This window comes from Sapajus apella, unplaced genomic scaffold (genome assembly GCF_009761245.1).
Source record: "Sapajus apella isolate SASKATOON/1434 unplaced genomic scaffold, GSC_monkey_1.0 scaffold5, whole genome shotgun sequence".
NCBI classification, from domain to species: Eukaryota; Metazoa; Chordata; class Mammalia; order Primates; family Cebidae; genus Sapajus; species Sapajus apella.
Genome location: NW_022436945.1, coordinates 41,150,707 through 41,159,233, shown reverse-complemented (window position 1 = coordinate 41,159,233; position 8,527 = coordinate 41,150,707). Strand labels below are relative to the sequence as shown.

General features: G+C 37.5%; 1 pseudogene across 1 annotated transcript; it reads right to left on the bottom strand.

Annotated features, from left to right (window-relative positions):
• Positions 1 to 6,418: 6,418 nt before the first annotated feature.
• Positions 6,419 to 7,394, bottom strand: LOC116548747 (annotated as a pseudogene). The gene has a single exon (XR_004267527.1). The product of XR_004267527.1 is annotated as a spliceosome-associated protein CWC15 homolog pseudogene (transcript).
• Positions 7,395 to 8,527: the final 1,133 nt, after the last annotated feature.

Here is an 8,527-nt window from a genome sequence, read left to right as displayed (position 1 = left end):
ACTCACACGAGATTTAGGTTCTAATTTCTCACAAGTGATTTCTTTCTTTTCATTCCTTTTCACTCATAACCAGATGACCAGCTTACTCTATTGGTGCTTCCCAAGCACGAAGATAACCTCTCCTGTCCCGACTTCATGAGGGAGCCCAGGTGTTCCTACCTAACATGTAAGTACCGTATCTCCTATCCTTGTTAGGGATTCACATTCCAGGCTCCAAAGACCTTCAGGTCAGAGATACCTGAAGGTATTTAGTTACGTGTCAGGGTTCTGGCACCTGAAGATTTTCTTTCTTTCTTTTAAATATCTGCTGTGGATCCCATATTTTCTAACTCATCATTTCTACGTGTTTGAAAGGTGGAGGAAGCTACCTATATCTGTGTGGCATATTATATTGACCTACAACTGTGTCTTATTGCAGAAAATGTTTCTGTCTTTGAGGAAAACTTGACTGTCAAATAGAAAGGATTGTTTTAAGATTACCTATTTTTCATTATGGAGAAGGCTGGAACTGAAAATAGCTGTGATAGATTTCAGGTGAGGTGTATTCAGTCAATCCCCAAACCTCTTGATGGCTGCCTGAGAGTGGAAACAAAATGACTATTGATCAACTCTGTTGGCATTAAATTAATGTAGTCAACAGAGATGAGAACGTGTGGCCCTTGTCTGTGAGATGTAAAACTTCGACTGTTTCTATGCATGATCACAACAGTGAATTCAAATGCTTCCGTACTAAGAGAAGATTTAAGTAAAGGTATTATTTCTCTTTTACCAGTGGTAAGGCATCAAAGGAAAAGTTATCATCCCAAGCAAAATGTGTTAAGGAACTGACACATTGCTTTGATAAATTCAGGAAGGCAAGCTTAGGCATTGTATAGTCTGCTTGGACCGCCATAACAGAAATTTATTATTTTTACTGCTCTGGAGGATTGAAGTCCAAGATTAAGTTTCTGGCCAGTTCAATTGCTAGTGACGGCTCTCTTCTTGGCTTGTAGTTGGCTATCTTCTTGCTGTGTCTTCACACAAAATTTTCTCCTCATTGCATTCATGAGGAAAGATGAGAGAGAGAGAGAGAGAGAGAGAGAGCTAGCTCTCTGATGTCTTTTCTTATAAGGACACTAGTCCCATTGAATCAGGGTCCCACTCTTATGACATTTAACCTCAATTACTTCCTTACTCCAAATACAGTCACGCTGAAGGTTAAGGCCTATATATATATATGTATATATATATTTTTTTTTTTTTTTTTTTTTTGAGATGGAGTTTCACTTTGTCGCCCAGGCTGGAGGGCAGCAGCACGCTCTTTATCTCAGCTCACTGCAACCTCTACCTCCTGAATTCAAGCAATTCTCTTGCCTCAGCCTCTCAAGTAGCTGGAACTACAGGCATGTGCCACCATGCCCAGATAATTTTTGTATTTTTAGTAGAGATGGGTTTTTACCATATCGACCAGGCTGGTCTCAAACTCCTGACCTCAAGTGATGTACCCTCCTTGGCCTCCCAAAGAGCTGAGATTACAGGCATAAGCCACCATGGCTGGTCTTTTAATATATACATTTGAAGGGACACAAATATTCAGTCTCTAACAGGCATCGTATCAGAAGTTACAGGAAAGCTGCATGTAACAAAAGAAGAATGTCAAACATTTTTCTGGAAAAGACATCTTAAATTTATTCATGTACTCATGCATTCAACAATTTTTGTGTCTCTAAAAAATAAAGATGAAGGCTACTGTTTTCAAGGGATCTTTAAAAAGAAAAAGAAAGAGAAGGTGACGAAGAAGAAGGAGAAGGAAAAGGAGAAGGAGAGAATGGAATTACTATTTCTGACATTTTCTTTCTAAAGACATTCCTACAAGTCATACATACAACAAAAACTGTCAAGATAACCTGTTGCAATGAAGAATACCCATGCTTACCCTTTGAATATTTACCTAGAAGGAAGAAGAGGTCTTCAGTCCATTTATTATCCCTTATGAAGGAAAGTTCACCTGGTGAGCGGTTATGAAATATTTCAAAATTAATGTAAAGTATGACGAGCAACAACAGAGATGCATTCTACAGATACAATGTTGAGAGATAGATGTAAGTGACAAAAGATTACCTATGGCTAGAATTTGTGTAGTCAAAGTCTATTTATATCAAGTTCAAAACCAGACAAACCTAAGTTATATTGTTTTAGGACACATACCAACATATTAAAACTGTAAAGAATGACTTGGATTATTTTTTAATCGCTAGAGATTGGATGGTGCTTATCTCTGACGAGGAAGTAGGCGGATGTAGTTGGGTAGGTCATGTGAAGAGGCTTCTGGGACACTGCTTATGATCTGTTTCTTAAATTAGGTAATGGATATGGCTTGGCTTGGCGTCCCACCCAAATCTCATGCTGAATTATAATTCCCAGTGCTGGGGGAGGGACCTGGAAGGAGGTTATTGAACTTTGGGGATGGATGTCCCCCACGCTGTTCTTGTGATAGTGAGTGGGTTCTCAGCAGATCAGATGGTTTAAAAGTATGTGGCACTTCCCCATCCGCACTCTCTCTCTCCTGCTGCCATGTGAAGAAGGTGCTTGCTTCCCCCTTGCCTTCACCATGAGTATAAGTTTCCTGAGGCCTCCCAGCCATGCTTCCTGTGTAGCCTGTGGAACTTTGAGACAATTAAATCTCTTTTCTTCATAAATTACCCAGTCTCAGGTAATTCTTTATAGCAATGTGAGAGTCGACTAATACAGTAATTATCCTCAAGACAATTTTGGGATTTGGTTATTAATATAGGTATTAACATTGTTATTATCATTTTAGCTGTAAATATATGCCATTCTAGATTATGATATATCTCATACTAAAAAGAAAATATACAGAGAGAAATTTTATTTTTCTATTTTGGTCGATGTTCACATCCAATGAAATGAAGTGTGTTTTCAGCAATGGAATCCTGTTGATGATACTGAACCTGTACCACATGATAGTCTACTTGTAGACTGGGTGTAGTGGCTCAAGTTTGTTATACCAGCACTTTGGGAGGCTGAGGCTGGAGAATCACTTGAACCCAAGAGTTTCAGATCAGCCCTGGCAACATAGCAAGACTTGTTGCTACAGAAAAGAAAAACAAAAAAAGCCAGACTTGATGGTGCATGCTTGTGGTCCCAGCTACACAAGAGGCTGAAGTGGGAGCCTGAGAGGTCGTTTGAGCCTAAGAGGTCAAGGCTGCAATGAACCATGATCGCACCACTACATTCCAGTCTGGGTGATAGACTGAGATGCTACCTCAAAAAAGTAAAGAAAGAAAGAAAGAAAAGGAAAGGGAAACAAGAGTTCTAATAGCTTGGCATTTTGACAGTGACCTCTTAATGCTTGTCCTAATTCAGGTGTGTGTGGGAAGGTTTTCAACATGAAGATCAAACACTTTTCTGGAAAAGGCATCTTAAATGTATTCATGTATTCATGTAGGCCCGTGTAGGAAGGTTGTCAACATGGAGAAGGGGAACACTAATGAGAGAGTGGCAGATTGCACTGAAGACATTTTAAGTACTTGATTGTACGCAGAATGAGCTGCTTCCACAGGTCTGTGGTCTTTTGTCCCCCCATGGGTGCTATTCTTGCACTCTTTTTTAGGGGTGGCCATGATCAGAGTAGGAACATTTGTACACATTCAGTGCTTAGACAGAGCATCTGTGAGAAGGGGGAGCTGTGTTCTGTGGTGTCTATCAAGGGCAGGGAGGAACAACAAACCCCAGGAGGAGTTCTCTCCTGAGAACAAGTATCCAAAAAATACACTACTATGCTGAGTGAAGAATAATAACTCTGGAGCCACTATTTCTACCAGAGGCAGAAAGAGCTTTCTGGTTTAGATGGGCTTCTGTTGACCAGGGATGAGGAAGAGAGAGGCTAAAGGCCAGGGAGGATGTGCTTCCTTCCTCCTTCTATTTGTTTAGGCAGTTACTACACACACACGCACCACGGTCTACAGTAGGTGTTTGCCAAGAGTAAACTGTCCACATATGCACATGGGGAAAAGCAATCTAGATACAATGACCTTTCTACATTTATTTATTTATTACATTGCACAGACATGCATACTATACGCTGTGCTAGATGTTTGTAGCAAATAAGATTTGGAGTCAGGCAGCTTATATTTGAATGCTTTGAGTCTTACAGCAGCGTATCCTTCAGTGAATTAATATCTTGGCTAAGCACTGCTTTTCTCATCTCATTCGTAACTTTCAGGCTTATTGTAAGAACTGGCAACGAGGTAAGCTGCTTAACACAGTTACTAGCTTTAGAGTACTTGCTCAATACATGGTAATACCAGTAAGAATTATTGTTTCAGTTGTTCTCTCATTGGGAAGACATACTAACCATTTAGACAAAGATATAAAATTCTATATTTGATCAAGACCTTGTTGGCTGGGAAGTTGTTTCCACTGGTTCAGAGTAGAGAGGACAGTTGAAATGTGATCATTTATTTTAAAAGTTTTCCACAATTTTCAATATAAGAGGTCATCATTCCTTTATTTTTTTTTCCACAAATATTTAACAAGACTTTGCTTTGTGCTAGACGCTGTACTAAGTATGAGGATAAAATGGTGAGCATGATAGATATGTTTCTGCCTTCACGGAGTTTATGTTACAGGAGACTTCTCCCCGCTACAACCTTGTATCCATTTTAGGGCTATATGGGAAACATTCTTTGGATTATATTAGAATAACAAGATCCTTTGCAATGTCCATTTATAGACCTTGTCCTCTCAATAGATCTCTTGATCTGAGTGATTTTGGAAGCAAATGCTTGCTGCATTTGGAAATTCTAGTAAATCCCGAACAGGCCACAAGCCATGAACATACCATGGCAAATTCAGACAAGGAAATCTCCTACAACTTCAGGAACCTGGGCATTTCCGACATCTTCTGGAAGGATTTGAAAACCACTTAATATAGATATCCTGCAAAATCCCACTCTACTGCTTTCTTTGTTTACTCAGTTTTTATAGAAGCATTTTCTTCTAACTATAAAGCACGGGTCACAGCAAAGAAAAAGGAGCAACTCTCTAGTAACTTACCTTCTGTCTGTCCTCTGCTCCTTTCCTAAATAATTTTTTGGCTTCTTTATGTTTTTAATTTTTAGCATTTTACTATGAAAAAGTCAAAACTACAGAATAGATGAAAGAATTGTAAACACCTGTATACCACCCCCACACCGAGTCTACTAACATTTAGCTATAATTGCTCTATCATTAATCTATTCATCTATTTATCCCTCTATTAATTCATCTTTTCTTTATTGTATCTCAAAGTAAATTGCAGACAGCAGTATGTTTTCCTTTAAATATTTCAGCATGCATAACATTAAGTAGAGTTTTGTATTTATTGTAGTTTTTTCTTTTAATGTAAAATTAAGTAACAAGAATATGCATAAATCTTAAGTAAGTGTAGATTTGCTGATTTTGACAACTGATTATTGATACGGTTAGTGTTCTGGTTATATATTTCTTCATAAAAAATTATTCCAAAGGTTAATGATGTATCAGGAATGGATCAGGAATTCAGAAAGGGCACAGCAGCAACGGCTGCTCTCTGCTCCTTGGTTGCTTCCAAGTTTTGGCACTATAAAAAAAATTCTATTAATAGCTGTGTGCAGACTTTTGTGTGGATATAAAATTTCAGTACATTTGGGTAAACACAAAGAAATGCAATTGCTGGATCACATGGTTAGGGTATGTTTAGCTTTGTAAGAAAGTGCCAAACTGTCTTCCAAAATGGCTGTACCATTTTACATTCCCACCAGCAATAAATGAGAGTTCCTGCTGCTCCACATTCTCACTAGCATGTGTGGTTGTTAGTGGATTTTGGCCATTCTAATAGGTATGTAATGGTACCTCATTGATGTTTTAATTTGCTATTCCCTAGTGATATACGATGTTGAACATCTTTTTATTTGCTTTCTTACCATCTGTATATCTTCTTTGGTGAGGTGTCTCTTCTGGCCTTTTGCCCATTTTAAAATAGGATTATTTTATTTTTGTTGAATTTTAAGAGTTCTTTGTGTATTCTGGATAACAGCACTTTATCAGTATGTCTTTTGCAAAGATTTTCTTCCATTTTATGGCTTGTCTGTTCATTTTCTTAACCGTATCTTCTGTAGAACAAAAGCTTTAAATTTTCTGAAGTCCAACTTATCAATTCTTTGTTTCATAGATGATGTCTTTGATGTTGAATTTAAAAAGTCATCACTGTATCCAAGGTCATATAGATTTTTACTTGTGTTATCTTCTAGGAGTTTTATATTTTATATTTAAGTATATGATCCATTTTGAATTTTTTTATGAAAAAGATCATCTTTGCTCCATTTGTCTTTGCTCCCTTGTCAAAGATCAGCTGACTATATTTATGTCGGTCTATTTATTTATTTATTTATTTAAAATTTAGATTAAAAATATTTATTACAGGCAGATTTGCTTTTCCCAAGGAAAAGTAGTACTGGAAACATTGAGAAAATGCAAACTGGGTTAAACCTATTCCCAAGTCTATTCTCAAGTAAGGTATCACTAAAGAAAAACATAAGAGTTTAAAATTAGGAAAGCCTACACACAATTTAGACAGGGGAAAAGAAAAAAATGCATCCAAAAATGTCAGAATGATCCTTTGCGTTTTACAGTCTTTAATTAAGCACACAAAACTGTACTACTTAATATATTTCTCCATAAACTTTTTGTGAAATTCAGATCGCAGTGTGTCATTTACAAATCTTTTGTCTTTCTTCTGGTCATCTACACCTTTTGCACAGTTCTTGAAGACAACATCATCATCCCACCTTCTTTTAACTTTGAAGTTGGCCTGAGGCTGGGATGGGCCAGTGAGATAAAGGAGAGGGTCTCCGCTCAGAATGTTTTCCACAAGAATCCTCTCTTCTTCAGCTTTTTGTTCTTGTTCCTTCCTGGCCTGCTCTTCAGCTCTTTCTTTTTTAATTTTTTCCAGTTCTGCAAGAAGAGCTGCAGTATCATCATCATCACTTTCCTCTTCAAAATCTTCATCTTCCTCATCTGTTAGAGGGTCATCTGCATCAAGGTTGGCAGCAGGAATCTGGTCTAACTGTGTCTTTTTTGACACCGAAGAGGAGGTTGTATGTTCTCGGGTTGGACGATCTCTATTTTTCTCTCTTGCAGCCGCTCTCCCTCTTCCAACTCTCTCCTGAAGTCACGGTTACGAACGTCTTCAGGGGCATCCTGAGTAGTTTTTCTGTATTTTATCTTTGTATGAGAAGGTAGGTCTCTGCTTGAATACTGCTTTGAAAGCTGGCTCAAATCACCTTCTCCTTTCCCTCTTCCACCCCTTGCAGGTTCAAAGGTTGGCCTGGCTGCAGTTGTCATCTTTTATGCGGGATAAAGAAGATAGTCTGTTATCCTCCTGCCGCTCACATTGGCTGAGGTCCCAGGCAGCAGGCTCCAAAGATCATACAGACGCCATTGCTACGCTAGGCTCCCAGGAACCTCTGCGCCTATGTTGGTCTATTTATGGGCTTTCTATTCTGTTTCATTGATCTACTTGTCTGTTCTTTAACTGATACCACATTTCCTGAAGTATTGTAGCTTTATAGTAAATCTTGATGCAGGTAGTATCAGTCCTCCAACATTGTTTTCTTCTTCAGTATTGAGTTGATTGTTCTGGCTCTTTTGCCCCTTCATATACACATTAGAATCAGTTTGTCAATATCCACAAAATAACTTGCTGGGATTTTGATTGGAACTGTGTTCAGTCTACAGATCAAGTTGGAAAGAACTGATATCTTGGTAATATTGAGTATTCCTATTCATGAACATGGAATATCTCTCTGTTTATTTAGTTTTTTGATATCTTTCATCAGAGTTTTCTTCATATAAATGTTGAACACATTTTATAATGTTCATATATAAATACATTATTTTTTAATGATAATATAAATGGTGATGTGTTCTTAATTTCTAATTCCACATTTATTGCTGATATATGAGAAATGTTTGTATATTAACTTTGTATCCTACAACCTTCCTCTAATTGCCTACTAATCCTAAGAATTTGCTGTTCCTTCTGGATTTTTTATATACACAATCATGTCATTTGTGAATAAAGACAATTTTATTTCTTCCTTCCCAATTGATATATCTTTTATTATCATTTCTTGTTTTATTGCATTAGCTAGGACTTCCAGTACAATGCTGAAAAGCAGTGATGAGAGGAGAGGACATTCTTGTCTTGTTCCTGATCTTAGCAGGAAAGCTACAAGTTTCTTGCCATTAAGTAAAAAGTCAGCTGCAGAATTTTTTAGATGTTCTGTATCAAGTTTAGAAAATTTTCCCACATTATTGGTTTGCTGAGGAATTTTTTTTATGATGAATGGGCATTGGATTTTTCACATGCTTTTTTTCTGCATCTATTTATGTGATCATGTGACTTTTCTTCTTTGACTGGTTGATGTGATGGATTATATTAATTAATTTTCAAATGTTGAGCCAGTCTTACATTCCTGGGACAAATGCCACTTGATCATGGTGT